General features: G+C 41.4%; 1 protein-coding gene and 1 long non-coding RNA gene across 9 annotated transcripts in view; one reads left to right on the top strand and one right to left on the bottom strand.

Annotated features, from left to right (window-relative positions):
- Positions 1-1,200: 1,200 nt before the first annotated feature.
- Positions 1,201-17,776, bottom strand: LOC140707440 (uncharacterized). Its single transcript, XR_012087503.2, has 3 exons — positions 17,667-17,776; positions 13,373-14,341; positions 1,201-11,035 (listed from the first exon to the last, which is right to left on the bottom strand). It is a non-coding gene; the product is annotated as an uncharacterized LOC140707440 (long non-coding RNA).
- Positions 17,777-17,890: 114 nt separating this feature from the next.
- The window catches only part of ARHGAP8 (Rho GTPase activating protein 8), a 119,711-nt gene continuing 111,687 nt past the window's right edge, over positions 17,891-25,914 (top strand). For 4 of the 8 annotated variants that reach the window (XM_078394189.1, XM_078394188.1, XM_073000873.2 and 1 more), the window contains exon 1: positions 18,160-18,299. The gene's annotated coding sequence lies outside the window, so the exon portion shown is untranslated. Of the gene's footprint in view, positions 18,300-19,966; positions 20,040-22,879; positions 22,923-25,914 lie in introns of those variants that run through there. The other 4 variants (XM_078394186.1, XM_078394185.1, XM_073000870.2 and 1 more) reach the window with 4 other exon arrangements.

Here is a 25,914-nt window from a genome sequence, read left to right as displayed (position 1 = left end):
ACATGTTCTGTCTTCAACAGCCATGCTCAGCTCTTGCAAATTCACGCCTGTTGTGGCTTCCTTCAGAGAGTCAAAGCGTTTTGTACTTAGTCTTCCCCTTTTTGTGCTCCCTTCCACATGTCCCAGCATCATTGTCTTTTCAAGAAGAATCCTTTCTTCTTGTGATGGGCCCAGATTAGGACACTCTCATTTTCAATGTTTTTGCCTCCAGAAATGGTTCAGATTCAATTTGGTCAAGGACTCACTTTTACTAGACTTGTCCTAAATGGACTTGTAGTAAGCTTAAAGATATTAGCTTGTGAAGAGTCTAGATATGGTAGGCTTCCCATACCTATGGATTTTTATTTGTGGTTTCACTTATCTACAGTCTGAAAACATAAAAAAAATATTTAAAAAAAAAACGCTAGAAATATGAATTTTTGTTATGTAGTTACCAGAACTAGCCACTAGAGGGGGCCATAGACCATGTTGTGTGTTATTTCTTTTACCATGTTATGCATCATGTTCCCTATTATCTGTGGTTTTCAGCATCTATGGGGTGGCTTGAAACCAATCCCCTGTGGATATGGGGGTCCTACTCTACATGATGAATATCATTTAAATTAATTTATAGCTTTGAGATCTGCATACAATTATCTAGACTTAGTGTAAAATGGGCAAGAGGAGGAGATGGTTGGACATTATCATCGAAGCTACTAACATGAATTTGTCCAACCTTCGGGAGGCAGTGGAAGACAGGAGGGCCTGGCGTGCTCTGGTCCATGGGGTCACAAAGAGTCAGACACAATTTAACAACTAAACAACAACAGTGTAAGATAAGTAGAAATGAGTATTCTTAAAAATTAACATTCAGGAAATTAACAGGGTTCTTCACTTGTCCTTTGGATGCAGTGAAGTGGACTTCCAGATGGAGTTCCCACAACCTGGTTACAGCTTAAGTTCTTGTTAATGAGTAATATTCATGCTTACTTTAATAAATATTGCTTGAATTCTTTCTGCTGTGGAATATTTAACAGGGCTCCTGCTTTCATTAGCCAACTAGAAGTGCTTATTATCATACCATTACACTATAGCCAAAATGATGCCCAGAGATTTCAACACCTTTGGAAGCATGGCAGCCCTGGAACATCTCACCACCTGGGGAAGTGGATTGAGCATCCAAAGAGTATCAATAAGAAACTGTGCAGGAAGTATGTTTAGATGGGATTTGGATAGGATTCCATTTGTGTCCTCTTCACCTGGAGGGTCTTCCAGAAATGCCATATCGTGACTTGCAGGGGGTCAACACACTACAGCATGCTTGCTGATACTTGTTGTCATTTCCATATCAAACACAACACTCCATCTCTTGTTCCCTTGCCTTCCCCACCTTCCCTTCTGCTGTCTGCGTCTTTTGTCCTCACCTTTTGGTCCCCTCTGTTTCACTGCTTCCTGTTTCTATACTGCAATACTGGAGCGCCCTCCACCCCTTCTAGTCAGAGTGAAGGTATGGTAATAATCTGAAAAACTTTTCAACTGGTATGAAGCACTACAAGGAATATATTTTGGATGTTGAGGGGATTTCTGATAAAGTCATGGCAAAGCCCAGTTCTTAGGCCGAAATAAATTGTGTATCTAGAAGATTCCACAGTTGGCAAACTATATGTGGTTGTCTCATTGCAGGATGAGGGTGTATCGGCTTTTTTTAAGATTCTGGAAGTGCATATCTACAAACACAGCACAGCAATACTAGGGTCTCAAGAATGGTATGGGGGAGACTGATTGACTAAGCATTTTATTACAGAAATTGCATCAAGGAGTATACTGGCAGGAAGAGATCTCAAGGGAAGAAAGAATAGAGTGTTTGCATTCTCTCACTCTCCCTTGATTTAAGGGAATGTTAATCTGGAGGGATATAAAATCTGAAAGACTCCCTAAAGACTAAACTGTTTTATGAACAGTCCACATATAGTGCAGATGAAGTAACTGCAATTGAAATGACAATGACTCTTTGCTGTGGCATTGAGAGAGCAAGTCTTATTCAAAGCCAGTGCATTACCATGGCTGGAAGGTCCGTCCCATGACAGTAATCTTTTGCCTATTGAGACACAGGCTGAGTTTGGGAAAATTATGCTTGTAAGCTGCAACTCTCCAGCCAGCATGGCCACTGGGAGATTTATATATTTATAGTAAAAAAAAACCCTAAACTTCTTAACCTCTGGATGCTGAGTTCTACCAAAACACCTGGTACTATGTGTTGGAGGAGGGGGGTGGATGGATTTCCATTTTGCATGGTCCACTTTTGGGGTTGGGGGGGTTGCTTATTGTCACACCATTATACTATAATAAAAATGATGATCAGAGATTCCTGGAACATCTCATCTCTTGCAGAAGTGGGATGAATATTAAAGTAACATCAATAAGAAACTATGCAGAAAGCGTGGTTAGATGTGATTTGGAAAGAACTGCATTTGTGACCTCTTTACCTTGGGAGTCTTCCAGAAATGCCATATTATGACATGGGAGGAGTCAACACACTACAGCATGCTCATTGATACTTTCAAAAACAAGGAAGTTGCCCCAGTGCTACCTGGGAGTTCTACCTGAGGGCTTCCTGGGAGGTGCCCTCAATTATAGTCCAATAAGCAGTGAGACTACATCACTCAGGAACCCCTGGGATTCATAGGCAGCACCAGCGCAGCTTTGTTTTTTAACAGGAGACAGGTCCAAGTAAAGCTGTGGATCCTCTGAGCTAGGCCCCTCTCCAGATGAGTGAATATAGGTGTCTGAAGGTGTTGATCTGTGAGCTGAGGAATTCTTGGAAAATGCTGGGAATTGGGAGTCCATAAAATCCAAATGGCACATCCCTAGTTAAGACTAGGCATGTTGTTAGGGTCAAACCATTCTGAAATGAGACAGAGGCCACACAATAAATCTGACTTTGTGTGTGAGGTGGCTTTAACATTTGGGCACTGATCCGCACCCATTCCCAATTGCCAACAGGCTTACTTGGCTCAGCTCATAGGTGTTGACAGAACAGTTTATTGTGGCTGCACAGCATCAGGGTACCATAAAACCACCAATGACAGTGCCAGGGAGGCAGCTTCTGACTGAATTTTGCCCTATCCTGCCATTTGCAGTCAAAGTCCCCAACCATTCTGTAGCCCTTGTGTTGAAGAAGTCCCAGTAGCAGTAGCACAAGGCCAGAGGGGAGGAAAGAAGCCATTCTCTGTGGGCTGGCGGTGAACCTTCCACCATCCCAAGCAACAGAGTAAGGCCTGGAAAAATGTCCCATGTGTCATGTATGCTGTAGGGCATTATGGGATGCAAGTCTTAGTGGGAGTGGTGGCAATCACTGCAGCTGCTGCTTATCTAGTCACTGAAAAATGTCCCCGTTCCCCAGCTCTGGGTTGACATGTTTTCTAGTCAGTTGGATTTTACCAAGATTCTGAATAACCCATTTACATGGACTCCCTCATACCTGTTCCCAGAGTCAGCCAGCTCAACTCTCCCTCCCACCTTTGCTCTCATCCTTGTGTAACAGCCCATCTGTGGTCTCAGGTTTTGCTCTTGAAACTCATGGAATCGGATGTTGATGTGCTGGCTTGGCAACCCAGTTGGCAGTACGTGTGTGGGTTGGCATTTCTGAGGACAGGAAATTTGGTCTGAAGCTTTGAAACTCTACTTTAAAATAAGCATAAATCTGCTGAATTTTATTTTATTCAGATAGCTGGCTGGTTTTTAAATAACTGCTATATGGTCGGTATTAAACTCCAATGGCCCTAGATGACTCCATCATTTGGGAATGATAAATAATTCTGAGCTACATTTGTATCCTTTGTATAAGCAGCCCAAGTTGCAGCTCAACAGGGTGCACAGCATTTTGCTGGTGACAAATGAGGAAATGGCTCTAAATCAACAGCCAACAAGGATGGCATTACAAAGTGGTGCTGGCAGCGAAAATAATTTGACAATTTTAACCTACTGTTCTTTCTCAGTCTTGCCTTTGTTTCTCCTTACAGGGAGAGAGCCTCGGGAAAACAGTGTGTTCCCCACCAAATAGTTATTCTCTGCTGGATATTTGCAAATTTGTTGTTGTTGAGACAAGCTACTCACACACAACTGGTGCGTTCTGTGCTGAGAAATAGACTTGGAATGGTGTATGCAGCTGTGGTACCACTGTGCAAAAAGAAATGGTTCCCCATTGTTAGCTATCTGTGGAGTGGGCTATGCCACCTGCTGATGAAAATGGGACTTGTTTTCATGCCATTTCCTGATCCACTTCATTGTAAGACTGATGTTTTGTGTGCGCTAACTTTTGAGTAGATCTCCATAAACAATCTGCTCCTATTCAGTTGTTATGAAATATAATGTTCTGAACATCTTTGAAGGGAGCGGTTAGTCTTGCCCCATGTCATCGGCACTTTGTTTACAGTTCCAGCATTGAGTCTGAAAAGGAGAGTTTCCTGCTTACAAGTAGGCCTTAGACCTGGCATGGTAAATGGGAACAAAGCATTGGCAAAGGATGTGGATCTAGGCACTCATCTCTAAGCAAATTCTGAACACCAGATGTTATGATGACTGAAGCCCTGTTCAGCTGTTAATGAACAGCTCCTCAACATATCTGAAGATTCTCAGTCATCCAGGTGAGGTTATCTGGAAGTTAGGTCATGGCAACTGGACTCCTTTCTTGTTAAGTTGAAACGTTTCGCTACTCATCCAAGTAGCTTCTTCAGTCTGAAGAGAGTTGGTAGGAGATCCCTGATATATCCTCCAAGTTGGTTTCACTTCTCCCTGGTCTGAATAGGCTCCTTAGATGGACAAAGGACTGGGGGTGAGGGATAATCCCACTGCTGCAGTCCTTCTCCATGACAATGTGAGGTGATCATGAGGCTTTCAACATTATTATTGTTAGTGAAAAATGAGCACATGGAAGTTGGGAAATGAGGAATTACGTAAGCAAGCCAGTATGGGCTACATATTCATTTCACTTTCTTTGATGGGGTTCCTGTTCCACAATAACAGTGGAAATTGTAACATTGCTTCTCATTCCATTCCATTTTTAATTAAACATTTAGTTAGTTAGAAAACATATTTTCCCTAGCTGAATATCACTGGCTAAAAAACAAAGTCCCAGGAAAGTATACCTATGATTCCAGTCAGACAGAGTAATTTTGAGTCTTTATTAGAGGTTTTGTTTGTTATGGATGTCTGTATTTTAGGAGAGATATTTCAAGCAGAGTATTAGCTCTGGAGATGATTAATAGAAAAGAGGGGCAAACAGGGAAGAGAGAGATGTTTTATATGTGTGTTATAGTAGGTATGTATATGATAATATGACAAAAGAAGATGGTCTGGAGCTTGTTGTACCACTCTTCCACTACCATAACATTGTGTTGCAAGACCCACCGTAATGCAGTTTCCAAGGCTTTTTGTGGTTATAGTATGCCATGATGCTCCTGATGCACCAGCCATAGGCTGCTGCTGCATCAGCAGCAGGGAAGATGCTCTCATGCCATTGCACTGTGCAGCTTGCTGATAACTCCAGCCCCTTGGCATCCTCTCATTCCACAGAACTTGGTTCTCAGTGCTGGGAACGTGCTATAAATCACAGCTACCTTGGAGTACATTTTTAAGTAGAAATACTGAGCTAGTGCCATCCTCCACTTCACCTGTCTTCAGCCCAGCCCTATAGAAAACCAATTCTGGGATAATGAATTTGAAATCAGAATGTTAATTTTGTTTTTTTGGACTGCAGCTCTCAGAATCTGCAAGCTGGCTAGGAGATTCTGGGAGCCTCAGTGCAAAAAAACTCCCTTTTCCAAACTCTGCTATAAATCGTTGTGAAAGGTCATTGTGGCGGACAGCCCACATGTCACCCCTGTCAGTCATTTTAGAGCTCTAATACAGGGGCCTATGACAGGACAGGAGGGGCGGAGTCAAGGGAACTGGGAGTGCCAAAGAGGCAGAGTGTGACAGAGAGGGAATTAGGAAAAAGAAGGTGAAGCATTTAGACAGTTAGGGAGGAGACTGTGAAGTGTTTAGACTAGATATTGGACAGTTGGTTAGTTAATGTATATTAAAGAGTTAAAAGGAATTAGAAGTACATTGACAGCCAGAAAATACTGAGATCTTGATTAAAGTAAATGAGTACAAGCAAGCTTATAAGTAATCAAATCTATGTTTAATGAATGAATGATACTAGAACATCCATGATTTTTCTTCTGTGATTTACTTATTACTCCATAAATAGATTGTGAGACTCATAATTGATATAGTGAGGATAATATCCTCTGGTGGCAGCGAAAAAGGGGAAAAGAACAAGTCGTGCCCAAAGGTGAACTTGTGTGAGAGGCAAAACACACAGGGGTCACTGGGGTGCACGGCAGTCATCAAAAAGGTCGCTTTCAGGAAAGGAGAGAGAGAGAAAAGGTGCTCTTTGGGAATCCAGTCAACTTTGTTGTTGTTTTGTTGATAAGTCTTTCCGACTCTTTGTGACCCTCCACTGCATCCCAGTGTTTGGTCAACTTCATGTTGGTAGCTTCAGTGACATTGTCCAACCATCTCGTCCTCTGTTGATCCCTTCTCCTCTTGCCTTCACACTTTCCAAATACCAGGGTCTTTTCCAAGGAGTCTTCTCTTCTCATGAGATGGCCAAAGTATTGGAGCCTCAGTTTCAGGATCTGTCCTTCCAGTGAGCACTCAGGGTTGATTTCCTTTAGAATGGATAGGTTCCAAGAGCCTCCTCCAGCACCACAATTCAAAAGCATCAATTCTTTGGCGGTCAGCCTTCTTTATGGTCCAGTTCTCACTTCCATACATCCCTACTGGAAAAACCATAGCTTTGACTATGCAAATCTTTGTCGGCAAGGTGATGTCTCTGCTTTTTAAGATGCTCTCGAGGTTTGTCATCCCTTTCCTCCCAAGAAGCAGGTGTCTTTTAATTTCGTGGCTGCTGTCTCCATCTGCAGTGATCATGGAGCCCAAGAAGTTAAAATGTGTCACTGCCTCCATATCTTCCCCTTCTATTTGCCAGGAGGTGATGGGACCAGTGGCCAGTCAACTTACCCAGCTACAAAGGTGGGAAAAGTTACTTCCTTAGGCTACAACTCCCAGAATATGCTGCTTCTGGAAACTGTAGTTCAACACCTCCCCACCCCCAATTTTCCCATCTCTGCTAGTTCTCTACATGTAAGATAGGGTTCAAAATCTTCCAGCATTTTTCAATTACCTGACCATTGCAGAAACCAGTTGCATGTTATGAATGTTTCTAAAATTCAAATGAACCCTTTGTCAATTTATAGCCACTGCACATAAAGAGCATAAAATATATATAGCAGAATTTCATGGAATGGAAAAAAACTGTTTGCCTCCTTTTTTCCTAATGAGTGATGGGTAGCTGAACAACAGGCAGAAATGCAACCAATTTAGTTTCCCCTATCAATCCCTTTCTGTGTCCAGGAAACCTGCAGCTCCTTATTTTCTGCCAAATGGCCAGCTTTTCAGGGCATGGAACCTGCCACAAGTCAAAGGTAGCAATCTTAACAATAGGAATAATTTAGGCATGAGTAAGTACGGTTTGCAACACAGTACATATGCTGTAATTACTGCCCACTATTCTTGGTATGAATGCACTTGAGTTTGGCATAAGTTCCTGAGCATGTGGAGCAAAATTCATTCAGTGGCATTGCTGAGACTAGCAGATTGGTTTTGGCTGACCGCAAAGCCAATTTGCTGTGATTGCAGTTCCTATTAACAGCCTGTACGACTTGAGTGTACACATCAGCCCATCAATTATCAGTTAACTTCCATTGATGCCCGGGTTGGATTGTGTTGGCCTTTGCATCTATATGCTGATTCTTCCACTCAGCATTTCTCGTAGCAATGAACACAGCAAACCCCTTGCTTTCGCACAGAGCCTGGACTCAAGCAGCAGCACTAAATAAACTTCCGTTTTCCAAATATAGCTTAGAAATTGACAGAATGGATGTGCCTCATCTAATCTGGGGCTGAATCTCTGCACCTTTCAACACTATCTACCTGACTTAATTTACTAGGCATCTTAACACTGTCACAAAAAGAGTGACCTGCAGCTGCTTCACACTTACATGAATGTCAGTAGGATGACTACAGCCCAGAAAAATCTGGAGTGATTTTCATTTATTAATGGGTAGCCATCATAGATAGCACATCACACATAGAATTTTGCTATACCTACACACACACACACAGAGAGAGAGAGAGAGAGAGAGAGAGAGAGAGCTTGTGTGTGTGTTTGTGTGTATGTGTCACGTGGAGCAAGAAGAATAGTAAATGAATGGAGGAAGAACTGGAGATTTGGCAAGAAGCAGGCCTGGAGAACGTGCTGTGGTCTCTCTCTCTCTCTCTCTCTGAGTAACTCCTGGTATCCCAGAATTTTTTCTGTCCCTATACCATCCCTTCCCAATCAAAAACTCAAGGACTTCCAAAAGTTACTTTTTCAGACTGTTCCGCAGACTACTCTCCCCAGCCAATATACCCAGTGGCCATGCTGGCTTGGGGATTCTGGTCTTGCAGTCCCCAAAAACTACCTTTTATCCAAGCTTTGGTCTGAATTTGCTATCACAATAAAAAGCAGTGGCCATTTTAATGACAGTTTAGTTTGTTTGTTTTTATCACTGGCCTTTGCATCTGTACGCATTATGATGAGTTGAAGTACAGCTTTTAACTTGATGGAATTTCACTTGCAAATGCACTCTCTGAAGATGTTTTCTCTATTAAAATCAAGCCGGAGTGACAACAGCAAAAGAACACACACCAGTTTAAGGGGCTGAGACACATTTTTTAAAATGTTCTCAGTGTGCAAATACACCGAAAAGCAAGCAACATTCTTATTTCTATTTACAACCATGTTGACAGTCAGGGGAGGGGAAATCACTGGGCATTTTACAAGGGAAAAAAGGAACATGGGCTACAACCATCCCATGCAGGTTAAAGCAAAAACTGGTTGTCATGATGGCGGCAAAGAATGTTTGACTTTCATTCCTCTCCTTTCTCCATCAGTGGTTACATGGAATAAATGATTTCTTAATGATGCCCAGTTTCATTAGAATGGTAGCTAAAACATCATTTTAATTGACATGTAGCATGTCCTAGGAAAATAAAAGGCAAAATTCCCTGACCAGTCAATTACCATATAAATAGAAATGCATAGATCCTCCCTTTATCACCATCTTGCTTTTTTGTTGATGAAAATATATGAACGGACAAAGGCAGCTTTTCATTTAAATAATGACTTAATGCCTCTGTGAATTTCAAATGGCGGATTAAGGCCTTGATCTGAAAACTTTTAATATTTTCCTTACAGTTCACCAGCTGCCTTTGCTGAAAGTGGGGGTGGAGGAAAGGGAACCTGCTTTTGGGAAGCTTGAGACACAACAGGATGCTGGCCAATGTGTTTTAAAATATCCTCAGGAAAAGGTAAATACAAGCAGTGTCTTTATCTTTTCTTTCAGAAAGACCACTGTTCGATAGACCAGAAGGAAAGATGAGTGATGTTGTATTTGATGGTTGCAATCAGTTTCCCTTTATCACGCCATGCAGGCCTTCTTGGATCCTTGCCATTTCCCCAACTGCCTGGATGAGATCCATCGCTCATTTGCACGACGTGTTTAAAGATGTTATAAGATCAGAGAGGCAAGAAAGAGCAGTTTCTGTTTGTAGTTTTGACTGTGTGCAGAGGAGGAGATCTGAATGAAAGGAAAATAAATGCCTCTGGCACTTTGGCTTGTAAGTCCCATGAACTGGGCTAGCCGTGTTCCAAAGGGCAATGAGATATAATCACTGGTGGGCTGATCATGAGGAAAGGAAGTCTCTTTTAGGCAACGGATTTGAGGTCACAATTTAGAATATGGGTGGACAAGGTGCCACCCTGACAGCCCTCAATTATGCAGTCCTGAAGCCTGTTTTCTATGTCCCCTGGACCTTATCAATTTCCTATGAATCCCACCAAAAATAATTTTCCCCACGAAAAAAAGGTGAATTGCTTTGTTTAATTTTGGGCTTGTTTGATTATACATCTTGGAATCTCCCTTTTTGATACAACTGGACAAACTTAATTCTCGGTTGCTTGCATGACTTTGGCTCTGGACCCCCCCCCCCCTTTACCTGGTTTACCATCACTGGGAAGACTCTGGTTATTGACCTCTGCTCAACATCTTGACTTCACCATGCCTCAAACTCAGAACTCAAAATGGCCACATGGCAAGGGACACAGATGAATATATGTACTGTATGTGTGCATGTCAGTCTGTCTCATTCTATCTGATAGCTTTCTAGCTTATATTGGTGCTGTAGATAGAACTGGGACAAGTTGAGTCCTCCCAGCAATCATCCAGATCTCAGTTGCTCATACTAAAATCAGACCCTTCACTGAAGATTAAATCATGATCAACGTATACCTTTTAATTGACTGATCTGGAATTTAGAAGGAGCAATGTATGGCCCAAAGATGAAATGACAGGAAAAATATGCATGCGGCAAACAGGTATTGGGTTATGCCTCCCTGTTAAGTGTACATGCAATTGCTGTCTCACAGCATATGGAACGACCATGTTTGTTTGTTTAAAATATTTTACTCCACCTTTCTCCTTAAAAAGAACCCAAGCTGGTTTACATCATTAAAGGACAATATTAAAAGCTAAAAACAGTAAGCATACAAATAATAAAAAGGATCAAACAGATACCAAACTAAAAACAGTGAAGAAAAGCAGCATCAAAAACACATTCAAAGCAGTAAGGCACAATAGTCCATATAAAAAACCCACCCAGGCAGCTTGCCTGAAAAACTGCCCAAGAGAACAAAGGCAGTTGAAAAGGTAAGTCTGTAAAAGAGGAGTGCTTGTTCTGGGGTGTTCTTCTCTTGGTCCTGGTGCCTCTACGTCAATCGTGACACTAGGGTTGGTTATTTACACACCACCCTTGCAGTAGCTGGCCTTAGGTTCTACATCAATGTGGCAGATGGCTGGACAGTAGTCATCAAAGGTGCATAAAACCTGGTACCACCATTGAGGGCTTCCTATCAAAATCAAATCAAATAAAATAAATTTATTGTCATTGTAAGTTTATACATAGTATACCCATACAACGAAAGTTACACAGACACCCACACGTAAAAAATCCCCAAACACTCCCCACCCACTAATAATCCCCCACTAAGAATACAAACATCTTAAATGACATTATTGAATCCATGTCAGATTATGCAGATTATGTCAGATTATAATCTGTCATGTCATCCATAATCTGCCTACATTATGTTCACACGAAGTTCACAGTTACCTAACCAGTGTACAAAAAAAACCAAGTCTGGGTCTGGTCTCATCCATCAGCCCATCTGAGTAGCCTTCATCCTTTAGGATTAGCTGCTTCTGCTTCCTTGACTATGCAAAAACCTTTGACTGTCTGAGCCAAAGCAAACTATGGCAAGGTCTTAAAGAAATGGGAATACCTGACCACCTTATCTATTTCCTGAGAAATTTAAATGTGGGACAGGTAACAACAGTTAGAACTGGATATGGAACAAGGGATTGGTTCAAAATTGGGAAAGGAGTGCAACAAGGCTGTATATTGTCTCCCTGCTTATTTAACATATGCAGAATACATCATGTGAAATGCTGGACTGGAGGAATCCCAAGCTGGAATTAAGATTGCCGGAAGAAATATCAACAACCTCAGATATGTAGATGATACCACGCTGATGGCAGAAAGTGAGGAGGAATTAAAGAAGCTCTTAATGAGGGTGAAAGAGGAGAGCATAAAAATGGTCTGAAGCTCAACATCCAAAAAACTAAGATCATGTCCACTGGTCCCATCACCTCCTGGCAAATAGAAGGGGAAGATATGGAGGCAGTGACAGATTTTACTTTCTTGGGCTCCATGATCACTGCAGCTGGTGACAGCAGCCACAAAATTAAAAGACACCTGCTTCTTGGGAGGAAAGTGATGTCAAACCGAGACAGTATCTTAAGAAGCGGAGACGTTGCCTTGTCGACGAAGGTCCACATAGTCAAAGCTATGGTTCTTCCAGTAGTGATGTATGGAACGAGAGCTGGACCATAAAGAAGGCTGACTACCGAAGAATTGATACTTTTGAATTGTGGTGCTGGAGGAGGCTCTTGAAGGTCCCCTGGACTGCAAAGAGAAGAAACCTATCAATTCTAAAGGAAATCAACCCTGAGTGCTCACTGAAAGGACAGATCCTGAAGTTGAGGCTCCAATACTTTGGCCAACTCATGAGAAGATAAATCTTCCTGGAAAATGCCCTGATGCTGGGAAAATGTGAAGGAAAGAGGAGAAGGGGACGACAGAGGGCGAGATGGTTGGACAGTGTTACCAAAGCTACCAATATGAATTTGACCAAACTCCAGCAGGCAGTGGAAGACAGGAGGGCCTGGCGTGCTCTGGTCCAAGGGGTCACAAAGAGTCTGCGATGACTTAACAATTAAACAACAACAACAATTGATCCCTTGCCTTAAGATTGGGCAAGTGAGTACAAAGCATCTCTGTACATCTGGAGGGGGATGAGAGATCCATGTGGCTTTTTCAATCTAAAAGGACATTTTGCAGGAAAGGATGAACCAGTCTGTCCCATGGAGTTCCCAGAAATATACCAGATGGGCGGGATATAAATAGAACAAATAAATAAATAAAATAAAATAAATCCATATCCTCTTTCCCACAAGGATTTTTGACAAGGTGGGGCATGCTATGGTGAACTCAGAGGGTTCTCCAATCCTGGATGGGGCCACCAGACGTCTTTGGGTAGAAGCCTAAATGCTCATACTTGTGCTTTCAAAGGATGGGGAGGTCCACCAGATTTCTCCATAAGGAGCAAAGCAGTCAGCAGTTGAGTATCAGGTCTTTCTTGGGGACCCAACTCAGAATATCTAGGAGGGCCTCTTCTGGGAGGCCTTGAAAGGTCACCTTCTTCCTTAGAAAGAATCTTGTCCACCTGATCTGGGAAAGAAAAGGTCAATAAAGCTTAACTCTGGAATGGAACATCTATTCAAACTCGAAACAACAGAAAGGTGGAGTCTGGGAGACTGTGATAATTTTTAAAATAAGAAGTAGCAATGGAGTTTAGTGAAAAACGAGAGTATGGATGGCAGGTCTCGCCTGGAATAAATTTCTGAGCTGGAATATTTAGTTCAAAATAGATTTCTGTTCAAAGTTGAGGTTGTACTATTACTAGCTAAAGGTAAAAGTTCCCCTTGACAATTTGTCCAGTCGTGTCCGACTCTAGGCGGTGGTGCTCATCTCTATTTCCAACCCACAGAGCTAGCGTTTTGTCCCTAGACAATCCTCTGACACGTGGTGACGTGGCCAGCACGACTAGACATGGAACGCCATATACCTTCTCACCAAGGTGTTACCTATTTATCTACTTGCATTTTGCATGCTTTCGAACCGCTAGGTTGGCGGGAGCTGGGACAAGCGACGGGGACTCACTCCATCGCGTGGATTCGATCTTACAACTGCAGGTCTTCTGATCTTGCAGCACAGAGGCTTCAGCAGTTTAACCCACAGCGCCACCATGCTCTCCTGCAAAAAAAGCTTTTCACAAAAGTATTTTGGGAACTAGAATGTTAAACAGAAATACCAAATATTTAAGAAAATAATTCCTACATTTCTGAATAATAATAACAAATTAATGTCACTATTGATGGTTATTCTAAGTACAAGAATATGCTCTACCTTTGCCATGCTTCCTTGCACTGGACCCATCTACTGCTGGCTCTAACCTCATGTATGGCTGAAATGTGGGTCCTCAACAAGAAAAATCCCCCCCACTTCAATTACATGGTCACTGAATGGAGGAATATTCAGACAAGCAATCCCCCATTCTATTCATCTACTGCTATCATGTTAAGTGATACAGTTCAAGAAAGAAAACTTCATTGCTTGATCTTGCTGAATATGTAAACTATATCCCTTTTAGTAACTTCCAGACTTGACTATGACAGAGAATGAGAACTCCTTACATGTTCATGTGAACAGCATGGGAAGCTTTTGAAATTGTGAATTAAATAAGGCAAATATTTATCCTTGTGTACTGTGTAACACATCTAATCATGAGACTATTATTTTCACAGCTGGGAAACCCAACAAAATAAGTACTAAAAAGTACTAAAAGATGTCACAGCTTACCTGATTTATTCTGTTTCAAGCCATCCCTTGAGGGGACCAAAAAAAAAAATTACAAACCTCCCTCTGGGGAGATGCCAGCTTTTCCTTCTCTGCCAACCTTAACAGAGTAAATTACACTGAACAATTCTTATATGTCCCAAGGCTGGAACTTTGCTCGAAGCCTGTTTCTTTGATGCTGTGAATGAATAGAATGAGAATCTGATGTGAATGGGACTGCAGAAAAGTCATTTCTCATTCAGCAGGAAGCTTTATTTTCTTTGTTAAACTAGTCACTTCCTATGAAGGCACTGACATATCGTCCATGAGGCAGGTACTGCGCCAGTGCCAAAAATAACTTGGATAGTATGGGTCCAATAGGAATAGTTTTAGAAGAGGTAGCCATGTTAATCTTTGCTAGCATATCAGGCCAAAAACAAAATAAAAATAAAAATAGACAAAAATGTTGTGGCACCTTAAAGACTAACTGCTATCAAGCCCACCTCCTCAGACAGAGGAGTGAGATTCATGGCAAAGTTTTACATATTTATGTCTGAGGAAGTGGACTTGATCCTCAGTGCCACATTGTTGTCTTCCTTTTTATTTTGTTTTTGGTCGGATCAAAATAATAGGCAGTGTTTGTTTCAATGTATCAGTTCTATCTAGAGTATGGGAAGGTTACTTTTTTAAAATTGCTACTCACAGAATCCTCTAGCCCATATGGCCACCATAATGTTTCCAAGCTCCAGTTCTACCTCCAATGTCATTTGCAATATTTAAAAAAACAACAACAGATCCTGATTCCATTCCAAAAAAACAGATTATGCATAACAGTTCCAAAAATGAACACAGCTGTTCTCTGTAATAGTGGATTCAGGTAGTTCAGGGCTTATCAACTGGAGCAGTAAAACAGGGACACCTAAAATAAAATACAGCTTAGCACACCTTTACCCGATACATAGAAATATGCAGGCTTGTACTTGAAATACAGTTTGTAAAATTTCTTAAAGAAGCTGAACAAGGACCTGTGCACATTAGGATGTAAAGAATGTCAAGGTTTCAATGGAGTAGGAAGGGGATATAAAGGAAATGACAGATAGGGTTAGGCAGGAACAGCCTGCTTCAGTCCCTTATGCAGGACAGTGCATGCCACTTGAGTTATATTTTTTCCTGAAACTTGTTTTGAAAGTTTTCTCCTCCTCCTACCCCTTCAACATTACACAGAAAAGTTATAATTATTAAAAATCTGTTTAAAAACAACAGCAGAGCTGTCTTAATACTACCTTGCACATCAGAAAAAGACCTTGGGAAGAAATATAGTGTATTTAATTTTCCTTCTCCTCTTCTCACCACTTCCCCAAAAGCCATGAACCACAGGTCCCCGGTTTCGTGCTGGAAAGAATACTGAAAAGGTGCTTTTGTCTTAGTGGTGGGTATTCTGGACTCAGCACATGAAAATCTTAAATTCACACCCAACCCCTCTGAAGCAAAGTAAATCTTTAGTTTTATTCAACAACTTCCAGCATAACTAGAAATGTTTAACTGGAGAAGAGGGAGTGGTCAAAAAAAGTGATCAGTGGTTGGATGAGGTAAAAAGAGGATGTGAGAAGACCAGGCCTTCCGAAATGGTGAGGAAAAAAGCTGAACAGGATCAGTTCAGAGAGGAGAGGCCTACTAAGGCCAATTAACCGAACAAGGCAACAAGGATGCAGGCTTGATCAGTTGTAAGCAGACTGCTACAACAAACGTATGGTGATACAGTGACAAACAGAACAATAAACACATAGGCTGAAATGCAGTAATATAAAATCATGCCATACAAGTCTGATTATATAATCAATTGTATTTTTGCACTTAAACATTTCGTATCCTCCCACACCCAACAAAATTTCCAAAGCTCCCTTAAGATCCCTTTGTTCCTGGGGAAGCCTTTGGAGACACTGGGACGGGCACAGGAAGTCTTAAAGGTCTGAAAATCACCACTACTGGTCTCCACAGCTACAGTGGACCAATGGCAATGATTTTTTTGACATTTCTGACTCCTCCTTGTCCCACAGCCCCAAAAGCTTCCTCAGGACTAAAGGGATCTCAATGAAGCCTAAGGAACTTGGGGGTGGGTGGAAGAATTGATTAATTATCAAAATAAGGCCATGATCCTTATGTGCTGTAACTTTACATCACTGGATTTCAGCCATTATGTAATGCTCAATTGGGAATATTTTTTTAAAAAATTGCGATCAAGCCAATTCTGACTTCTGGTGATGCTTTTTGGAGCTTTCCAGGAAAAGACTCAGCAGTAGTTTACCGTTCCATGCTTCCTGGGATGCTCTGAGACTTTGCAGCTTGCCCAAGGACAAACAGGCTGGCTCTATTCACACTACCACAATATTTATTTGCAGGTCTCAGTTCTTGATCATTACAATCACAACTATGATGAAGCACTGTTATTACATTAATAATGTGGCCAAATGGCGACTAAGTTTAGCAGAGAAAATACATTTTTACAGGTTATCCAAGATAAAATAAATAGGAAAAGAAGCACAGGAAGGAGAAGGACCTAGTCGCTGAAGAAAGAACCTCGAAGACTAGTTTGGATGCAAAAGGATGTCACTGTTTAAAGCTGCCACATCCAGGGCTGGTGTGATCATGATGCTGTCCAATTTCTGCCACTGAATAAAGTGTCTGCAAATGGTTGCGTTAAATTGTGATGACTTCTGTGTGCCAGGTATGTAAACACATACACACAATATCACCATATGTATGTGTTCCTTAAGAGAACTGGAAAACGGTGAGGTTGTCATTGGAGAAAATGCTGCTAACGCTGCTGCTGTGTGTGTTTCCTGCTGATAGGCAGACCAGCCTGCCCCAGAGGGCACTACAAGCTTTCATTTTCCCAAGCAAATGTCTTTCTATAATGAAATGCTGCTTTACAAAGCAAAAGACAAAGCAGATGCCTGTCTTCAGTAGCCTACCATCTACAGTTGCCTGCAATCTGCAGCACAAGCAGACAGGTGACGCATCCAGAAAAGAAAGAGATCTTTTGGACATGTTGAATACCATTTTGCACTTTTTGGAGAGACACCGAGCCCTAGAAGCAAGAAATCTTAGAAACCAAGTTCCTTACTGGGAATTAATAACTAATTTCAGGTCTGCAACAAGACTAGAACAGGAAAGAGAATGCAGCCGAAATTGGCCTGTGCATGTTTGTGTATGTTTTTATTAAAAAAATGTTCTTGTTACATTTTACAACGCTCCAATGAAGATCAGGCTACTCACAAGGAAATGTAGCAAGCCTGAAGAACTGAGCAATAAATAATACAAATATAGACATAGTACTGATCATGAAGTCGTAAACACGCAGTGAAGCAATGCAATAAAATGAAACGAAATCCTCCGCCCTACTCTAGTTGAACTTTACGACGGTAGCTTCTTCCACCCCCACCCCCGCGCCCCCGAATTCTTACTTTGCAAAGAATTAGGAAAGGAAGAGGATGAGAAAAACCGAGTGCCATTCTTTTTCCTACCAGGGACCGACCAACCAAGAAGGCAGCGCTTGAGTCCGGCTGTCTGCCAAAGGCGGGAAAGGGATTTCCCGAGGCTGCTGCCTCACAAACAAAGTAACCGTGCTTGTGTGACTATATGTAAATAGAGCGGCTGGCTTCCTCCTTCCCAGAGGAATGTCACAGTCCCACTTCGCTCCTGCCTCTCCTCAGTCCCAGCAGCCCCAGGAGACGGACTGACGGACCGAGAGAGAGAGAGAGAGAGAGAGAGAGAGCGGGGGGGGGGGGGGAGGCGACAGGAAGGGTCCTCCGGCTGCAGGTGCGCGCCTAGTAAGTTCAGGGGCCCTTTTCTGACTTCCTCCGTCAGTTCCAGAGGGGCTTCGGCGTCGGGGTGCTCATGACTCCCTGAAGGAGGGGGAAGCAGAGAAACGAAACAACGGCCAGACATTTCGGTGGTTTCCTCGGGCCTCCTTCCTTCCATGCTTTTTCAGGTGGGCGGCAAGACTCCCTCCCCCTCAGCTGGCCTGGCCGAGCGAAGTGCGTGTTGTCCGGGCAGGAAGACCTGCTGGGTTCACTCGAGAAGAGGCCGCCTCAGGATTGATTTGCCGCCAGGGTGTGGTTTCCTGAAACCCAGTTTTGAAGCACAAGCCTGGCTAGGTAAGGATTTCCTTTCCCATTAGGCCCTCATTTCTGTGCGTCTACTGTACATTTGCGAGCAAAATGCCTTCCTGCAGAACAAAATGAAGCCTGGATTCCAGTCCGCTTGGAAAGGTCGCCCGGTCTCCTAACCATGAAGGTGCACTGGAGACTGTCTATAGTTAACCAGTTCTGAAGGAAAGTAATCCTGCACTTAGATATGAACTCTGGTATTCTTATTTGTTGAGTCTCTTCATTAAAAATGTGCCGGAGCTAAACCCTGGCACAAGTTAAGCCTTGTTAGCAAGCTCCATTTAAACCAGCGGGACTTACTCCTGGGTCTGAGCTACCTGACAGCTACAGTCAAATACATGTTTGCTTGAATTGTATAAAGTAGTGACAACTCATGTTCTAAGTAGGGGGCACATATCATCCGGGTTAGGTGGGGTGACCTGCTTGAGGCGGTGACTGCTAATGGCACAGAGTGTTATCGGGCCAGAACCTCAGAAGCTAACAAGTTCATAAGTTATCTGGAAACTGAGTTATGGCAACTGGACTTCTTATTAAGTTGAAATGTTTTGCTACTCCACGTAGCTTCTTCACTTGGATGAGTAGTGAAATGTTTCAGCCTAATAAGAAAGAAGTCCATTTGCCATGACTCACCTTCCAGATAACCTCACCTGGATAACTGAGAATCTTCGCAAACTTCATAAATTGTTCTGGTGTAAAGTTGGTTTATCACCAGGGAACAAATTGAAAATGACAGTGCACTCGCATGTATTATTATGTAGATTTCCTCCTTTGTTTGTAGATTTCATGACTGTATACCTCTTTCAGATATCCAGTGTGGTGTAGTGGATAGAGTGATAGACTAAGAATCTGGAGACCAGGGTTTGAATCCCCACCTGGCCATGGAATATCACTTGGGAATGGAAATGGTAAAACCACTCCTTAAATGTCTCACTTATCTTGAAAGCCCTATTAGGGTTGCTGTAAGTCGGTTCCAACTTGATGGCACACAACAACAGCTCCTTTTTCAAACTAGTTCTAACAATTACCAGAACATCTTAGATGAAATTAAAAATAAGAACTATACATTTACAGTAAAAGTAATTTCAAATGATTGCATAGAAGAGCCTACAGTTAATAGAAGCAGTTTGTTTTAAAATCATCCTTTTATGGCAGAGATGGAATATTTATTCCATGCCTCATATGCCTTTAAAATTGGTTTGCAGATTTACCAGTTTGATAACTGCACTTGTTCAGGCTTTGTGGCACTTAGTGCTAAGGAAACAGATCTTGTCTTTCTCTCAGAATGCTTACCACAGCTTGATTGTGTTTGTATCTAATTGTATCTTCAATCCTTCACGTTTAAATTCCTGTTAAGATTAATTGGTGTTTCTTCTTGCCCGTTTGATTTCATGCTCTCTTCCATTTTGCTTCATTATTATCATATCGCTCAGTAAAGACTTTTCAAAACAGGCCTAGATACTGTGATTTGCTCCTGGGTCTCTTTCTCTCCTGAACATCCAAGCTACTTAAGACTCCTTCTGCCATTCTGGCATATATTCACAATTTTAAACATTAGTTAATCAAAATAATGCAGCCCATGGTATGTTTTGTTTGCAAATGCAATTGGTAGTTCTCTATTTGAAGTTCATGTTTCTTCGCACGTGTGATTCATCAACAGGTTACATTGGAACTACATGCAATCTTGTTGTGCATGCCTGCATCAGCTAGCTGTGCCAATTGACCTTGCAGGTGTCTTATCTGCTCTTCTTTCTGTGCTAATATTGTATGTTAATGCTGTTAAAAATGTAATTCTAGTATTATTTAATATATTAGCATTCTTTATAAAGAGCTAATTTATTTGAGCTGAAGGATTCCCTGTGGATCATTCTGCAATTTAAAATGTGTGGTTGAGATGCAGTGGACCGTTGTCCAATGGCTTGCCAGATTAATTAAATTAAAACTGCCATATGAAAAAAAATATGTTTCATTCTAGGATCCAAAACATTATCCTCTTGGGATGTAATCTCTATGTGAGCATGAATTTAGCCTAACATAATTCTTTATTGTTAGTTCCTTTTGCAGTCAGTTAATTTAATAGAAAGCAGATTTCATAAGCGGTTGATCATTAATGTTTATTGTGATTAACATTGAATCATTCTAACCCAATAAAAACTTAACACTGCTTCAAACACATGTAGGATTTTAATGCCTGTTGTATGGTAGGCTTTGGTTAAACCTAGCCCCTGATAAAACATGTTTCAGATATAGTTAATGCAACAACAACAACAAACACACAGTAGCCCATTAATCTTGTGGTTAATCTAGAGCAGTTTTCAGAAGTGTGATGAAGTAACTATTTTCATTCACAGCATTGCAGGGCCAAAAGAGATTACAGCAGATTAATAAATAATTGCATGCCTGGCTGAATGTGGCAAATAAAAATTGCTTGTGGAGAGATACTAGAAGATTCCATTTGTTAGTTCTCTTCCACTGTGCCACAAATTCTGCAATAATGCTGGTGACTTTTGTAACAGATTAGGCAACATGACTGGACAACTAAAATATTAGAGGTTAGCTGTAATCTTCAATGTGGGTAGGAAACTGGCATCCAAGACTCACAAATATCTGGGGAAAACCTGTTCTGTATCTTAACTATAGAGTTTACCTATAGATAATGGCTGAAATACTGTTGCATAGCTCCATGTGCTCAGTAGTGATAATGTCATCAGTGGCAAATGGTTGCTGATGACCACTGATACAGATCATTTTGAGGTGCCCATACACAATGTGATGAAATTATCCGAAGTCAACAAAGAAAGCCTTTAGTCAACAGTGCTCTACCATTGCTTTTATCATCATAATTGCAAAATGGAGTTGTGCAAAAGGATTTCAGGCAATATGTGAAAAGGGTCCTAAGGAGAGTGCATTTGTCTTGTACCATCATGTTATTTACAGCACTGTACCCTCCACAGTAGAACCTGCAACTGAGGATCCGTGTTGCACCTCCTGACTTACATCCAACTTCTGGTAGTCCTGTTTCTCAATTTGCATCTAATTTCTGATAGTTTTATTTCAGGCAGCCTGTTGTAAGTCTCATGGAAATTAATTAAACCTAAGCCTACCTAATTGAGAGCACTGCCCTTCACAGTTTTCTACATTGTCAGGCTCATCTTGCTATTTTTACATTTTTTTTATTAATTTAGTCTTACATACAATAATTTTTTACACAGTTTAAATGCTTGTACCAAACATATATGCTTCGGATAGCTGTTCATCTAAAATATTTCAAGTCCGCAGAGAAAGCAAATAAGATTTAACAATTCTTAAGAGTTAAATTTGTCTAATTGTTTAGTGCCATAATCCATGATCAAGGTTAGATAACAGTTCTGTTATCCTCCCCCCATTGATACAAAGCTCTGAATAAATAGGGTGTACAGGTTGAAAATGAGTTACCGTACCTCAGTCCCAGTATATAATCAGTCATAGGCATAGTCAATCACAGTGTCATCTTTTAAGTCATTGGTTCCCAACCTTGATTAACCCAGGTATTCCTGGACTGCAGTTCCAAGAAGCCTTCACCCCGGCTGTGCTACCAAGGATTACTGGAAGCTGTAGTCCAAGAACATATGGGTTACTCAAGGTTGGGGACTACTGCTCTAAGTGATTTTGCTTGGGCACTACATTGCTGAAGTAATAAAACTTCCAGGTCCCCACCCCACCCCATGGCATTAGTTTTTAATGATTCTGATAGGGATCTTGATGGTAGGTACTCTCAAATTGTGTGTCATAGAACCTGGTCCTTTCTGTGCTATCCTTTCTGTGTCCCTAAGGCAGGAGAGGGATTGTTTAATCAAAGTAAGGCATAAATACTATGACCATAATTTATCTGATGAAAGAGAATCAGGCTTGGGCCCATTTCTGCATCTTGATGGCCTCTGGTCTCACACACTAGTTTTCTCGTTGGTTCCTGGCTTTTCCCACAGAGAGATAAAAGAAACATGGTCTGAAATTCTGGCACTAAATTCAGAGTGACTCTTGTCCATATAACTCACTACAAAGACAGCATCATGTGTAGCTCAAAGTGTGTAACCTTTGATGAAAGTCTGATACACCACAGAGAGGGAATCAATTAGTGGAGTAAAAATAATTGTACCGTTAATTTAATCAAATTAAAGTAGCAGACTACTGAAGAATGGTCTGGTGCCTCAATCACTGTTCTTAAGTTGAAGAGTGATTCACAGGGAATTCCCTCAGGCAAATAAATTAGCTTTTTGTGGCATTTAAAAATAATTTAATAGAACAAAATGTGTCTCGTGTGTGTGCGCGTGCGTGCGTGTGCATGTGTGTGTGTGTGCATGCATGCGTGTGCGTGTGTGTGTGTGTGTGCATGCATGCGTGTGCATGTGTGTGTGTATCTAATGACAGTTGCTATTCAAGTGGCAGCCGGTTGAATTTAATTGGCACGAGCTATTTAAATTCCATTTGTTTATGGCAGAAGCAGTGTGCTTTCTTTTCTCATAGAAATTGGTTGGCTTCAGTTTCCTGTCTGGGTTACAAATTCCATTCTCACTTGCCTGTTCTGCTTCCAGCTACCTGCAGCCATTCTGTGGATCATAACCTGACCTTAGCCAGGTATGTTTTATGCCTGGAAGGGCTGTAGTTTTTGGAATGGATTACATATGGCACCAAACCTCCAATGCTGTTCACCAGTGTTGTAATTTACATTGCTACGACCTTTCTTTGTACTTTAATCTTCCCTTGCAGTGTGACACTTAGTAGTCTGGTAGTCTCACTTACAGTAAGCATCTACTGTCTTTCGCATTTGGAAAGATTTGGTATCTAGCAGCACACCACTCTGGAGGAATATTAATGTGATTTCTACAGGCCCTGCAGTGCAGATCAGGATAATTCAGAAGTCACTTGAAGACAACGTCGGCATCTGCCAGACTTTAAACTGTGGAAGAAATGTTCCCAAGAAATATTTCTTTCTTGGCCCTGGGTAGTATATATTTCTTACAAATAAAACAACATTCTCTAATTTTTTTTTTTTAACTCAGATGCTGAATGAATGAGACTTGAAGAAAATTGATTTCCAGAAATTCTGCTCCATCTGATCAGCATGTTATGGAATGATAGCACATAAAAACTCGTCTGTCTTGCTTTCATCTTGATTCTTTCAAGGCTACATCTCAATTCATCTTAGACATTAACCTTTCTCTGTGCCCCTCTCTATCCTATTTCTTATCACTGAATGCCAAAGCTGTATCTACCACACATAAACACAAAATCTAGTGTAAAGCTTTGAAATAACACAAAGCCTCTAAAAATGACTGCTGTCTCTTTTTCTGGTCCAATGTGAAATTTTGGTTTTTAAGATGATAATGCAGGGCCCAATCCAGTCAGAGTTATGCTTTAGCTCCCATTGTTTCCAGTTGGAGAAATTGAAGCATGAACCTGTTGATTTTGAATTATAGGATTTGAAAACAGCTAATACATACTGAAGGAACTTGTTCAAAGAAAGGTTGATGTTTTTAAAAAAGTAAAGAACCCTGGAGCAAGTGCTAGAGACCTGCGAGGGAATTTGTCAAAGGAAGCCATTGTAGGATCTGATTAGCTGGAGATAAAGTCTAGAGGAATGTAGCAGATCAGGTCATAGGTGGTGGTAATAAGCAGGTAACATATAATAAACAGATCAAGATTTACTTATTTTCTCTATTGAAAATAGGGAAGTGCACTAGGACCAGAATTCAGAATTCGGTATCAGAATTTAAAATTACAATCCTTTGGAGTCAGAACTTTAAAAATTTGGAATTTCCACATATCTGGAACGGTGTTAAAATCAATAGGAATACTATATAGTTATTATTATTTTTCCTTTAAAAACCACAAACAGTAAAAGATTTTAAAAAGATTTCCCTGTGTCCTCCAACACCTTTCCAGTGATTGTGGCAAACAAAAAGAATACACACAACAGCCAGCAGCTGTTGTGTATTAGAAAATGACTGTATTGGTGATCCTGATTGTGCCCTGAACAGTAAGAATGTCAGCAGCATTGGGGAAGCAGAGGACAGATTGCACTGGGGAGTGGGCAGATATCCTGGGCAGCACTGACAGGTAGACTACAGTGGCAGATAACCTATGGTGGGTGTAAACTCTACTGATAGCATGGGACATAGCACAGTTGAGTGAGATTGAGCACAATGTTGGAGTAGCAGTTGGAAGAATGAAAGAGGTAAAAGGAGGGGGCAGCAGACTGAAGCATGGGAATGCCTAGTACTGTGAGCAGATTGTGTCATTCTCTCTTACTTTAATGGGGCTTCAGGGAAGCCCAGCAATAGTAGGTTGACTTTAAATAGGTTTTTCTATGGATTCAGTTTCCAGTCATCAGCAGCGTGGACTGATAATGTCTTCTGGACCATCTCCGCTAGATGCTGCTGCATGTGATGGAAAGTTGGCTGGCATTGCTCCTTCCTCTTGTTGCTGCTTAATATCCAATTTGGGGGTCCAAGAAGGTTGCTACGACAGACTCTACCTTCTTCTACAAGGAAGCGAACCAGTAGTGGAGCACATCCTTTAGTTTGCTAGCCATGGCCATCACTTGAGGCAGGAAAATGTTCTTCCTCTTTGGAATCACCCATCCACCTAGATTGTCTCTCCATCATGCCAACCAAATTCTGAAACATTGAGATCACCTGGTAAGGATGGCTGTCTTCCTACTAAGAACCTTTGTTGCACTCTCAAAGCTTCAAGGGAGACAGGCCACTTGACCCCTTTCGTCTTCCCTGCCTTCAGTGGTGCCACCACATTTGCTCCACTGTTCGTAACAAACACATCTTGCCTTTCTGTAGCTAGTGCCCCATCCACTGCTATGCTAAAGTAGATCACAGTTATTAGGCACATGGTACTTTGGGAGGACTTGTCTCATGAAATCTCTGTAGATTTAATGGGCCTACTCTAGTGTAATTTACTATGTTAAGCAGTAGAATTTTGGTCTATGTTGAAAATCAGCAATAGCATTTAATACGTGAAAACAAAGACAAAAAATATGCATCAAGGATCAAGCTGGTATTTAAAAGCTATCAATGAGAGTGCCAAGTAGATCTTTCTGAGGTTAGCAGTCGCAGGCAGGGATGGGGCACTATTGAGAAGTCTATTAATATGACTTACATGTGCCTGGTAGCCACCTGACACTATTGTGGTCATTGGCATCCAGAAAGCAAAATGATGCTTCTTCCAGTCGTTTTAAAAGATGTCACAGTTATAATAAGGATTATCTGTTGATGAGACCTTTCATGAGAAACTTTAAATAAATATTTGATGCACTTTAGGGTTTTAAATCTTGAGTTAAGTCTTGGTGTTCCATAGCAACAAAAGGTATTTAAAGTGGGTCCGTGGTGAAGAAGAGGTTTAGAATTGCTGCCTGCCTTTCTTTGGTCTTGGACTTTCCAAGAACAAAATAAGGAATGAAAAATAATAATGCTGGTGCTGATACATTGGTGCCGCGACTTACAACCGTCTTGACTTGCGACCAATTTAAGTTACAACCAGCTCCAGTTGCAAACATTTTGCTTTGACTTGTGACTGGCATTTTGAGATACGACCGGAAAAAAGGCTCCCTCCCTCC

Source organism: Pogona vitticeps, chromosome 5 (assembly GCF_051106095.1).
Source record: "Pogona vitticeps strain Pit_001003342236 chromosome 5, PviZW2.1, whole genome shotgun sequence".
Classification (NCBI taxonomy): Eukaryota; Metazoa; Chordata; class Lepidosauria; order Squamata; family Agamidae; genus Pogona; species Pogona vitticeps.
The sequence above is the reverse complement of the archived record's forward strand: the minus strand, read 5'-3'. Positions and strand labels throughout refer to the sequence as shown.